The following is a 1,430-nucleotide window of genomic DNA, read 5'->3' on the forward strand; positions in this document are numbered from 1 at the left end:
CATTAAAGCTCAAATAAATGTTATCCGGCTCCAATTTAATTAATATTTTATTGTTTTTCACCACAGTCAGACCAGATGTTTTTAATTAAATCAAAAATGTTCAATCAAGTCAACAAACTATGACTCGGCTGCATTTTGAGTCATTATTTTAAAKCTTTAATCTCTGCCGACACTTCCTCTGATAAGATTTACTACAGCCAATCAGAGCGCACCTTCCGTGACCGCACGGCCAATCAGCGCCGTCCACGAGGTGCAGCTCCGAGGGGGGCGGGCCCGCGTCGAATTCACCAATCAAAAACCGACGCTTGACCGGATGCGTCAAACGGACGCCTGCGCTGACCAATCGGCGCAGGAGAAAGGCGGTGTTTGTCCAGCAGCTGGTCACGTGACCGTCCTCACTGGTTCCCAGGCGGTCACACCGAAGAGCTCGAGGTGAGTACAGCTAGCAAAAAACGTTGTTTTTTTTTTTTACCTGAAAACACGGAGCAATAAGACTTTTTCCAGAGTAAAACGTGTTTCTTGTTTTAATKTTTTATATTTAGTAATACGAGCCTGGATTTCAGTGTTAAACACGGGCGTTCCGGTGGGTCTGAGCGGGCTGTCAGAACCGAACCGAGCGGCTAACTCATGCTAATTATTAACGGCAGGTGAACTCTGACAGTCCGCTAACCTGGTCCGGTGACCCGGTTCTGCCTGAAACACGATCAGCACACGGCTTTTATCACCGAACTGTAATAAAATAAGAGAAAATCGACTGAAAGTGAAGGTTTGTTTCCTTYAGGGGAGCAGGCTAAGCTAGCAGCAGCAGCGTTGTTGCATCACTGCTGAAGTTCACTTTAAACTGATTTAATTAAAGTTTTCTGCTGTTTGAGACACAATCTGAAGGAAACATAAACTCAAATTAAAGTCTGGGTCCTGACGAAGTCACGGACAGACAAACTGACAAACTAAATGTTTCAGAAAACAGTCAGATGCAGGTGTAAATAAATAATAAATAAATAAATGAATGAATGATGTGKAGATCAGATGGGTGGTGCTGCAGGAGAGGAAACAGGTTTTTTAATGTTAATAAAAGAGTTCAAGTCTAAAAGGCCTGTTTTAAACCACATCTACATGCTCAAAAACCATGATTCAAAAGATCATTTAATCAGTGTTTATAAAGTACCACACAGTTATACTTGAGTAAAAGTACAAGTATCTTACCAAAAAATTAATTTGGTAAAAGTTAAACTCTCCTTTAGGAATATTAAGTAAAAGTCTTAAAGCATCTGATTTTGTTTGTAGTTAAGTATTAAAAGTAAAAGTATTTATTTAAAATGAGCAGTTAGATTTTCTGTGAGGACATTTAGGAGGTGACCTCATCAAATAATGCAAAATGTAAGAATATAATTCATGAAATACAAATACTTCTTAAGTACAGTCCTTTTATT

The 1,430-nt window shown here is 39.6% G+C and overlaps 1 protein-coding gene across 1 annotated transcript in view; it reads left to right on the forward strand.

Moving 5' to 3' along the window:
• The first annotated feature begins 340 nt into the window (after positions 1-340).
• The window catches only part of canx (calnexin), a 14,993-nt gene continuing 13,903 nt past the window's right edge, over positions 341-1,430 (forward strand). The window contains exon 1 of the mRNA XM_014025881.1: positions 341-432. The gene's annotated coding sequence lies outside the window, so the exon portion shown is untranslated. The remainder of the gene's footprint in view (positions 433-1,430) is intronic.

Source organism: Austrofundulus limnaeus, unplaced genomic scaffold (genome assembly GCF_001266775.1).
Source record: "Austrofundulus limnaeus strain Quisiro unplaced genomic scaffold, Austrofundulus_limnaeus-1.0 Scaffold506, whole genome shotgun sequence".
Taxonomy (NCBI): domain Eukaryota; kingdom Metazoa; phylum Chordata; class Actinopteri; order Cyprinodontiformes; family Rivulidae; genus Austrofundulus; species Austrofundulus limnaeus.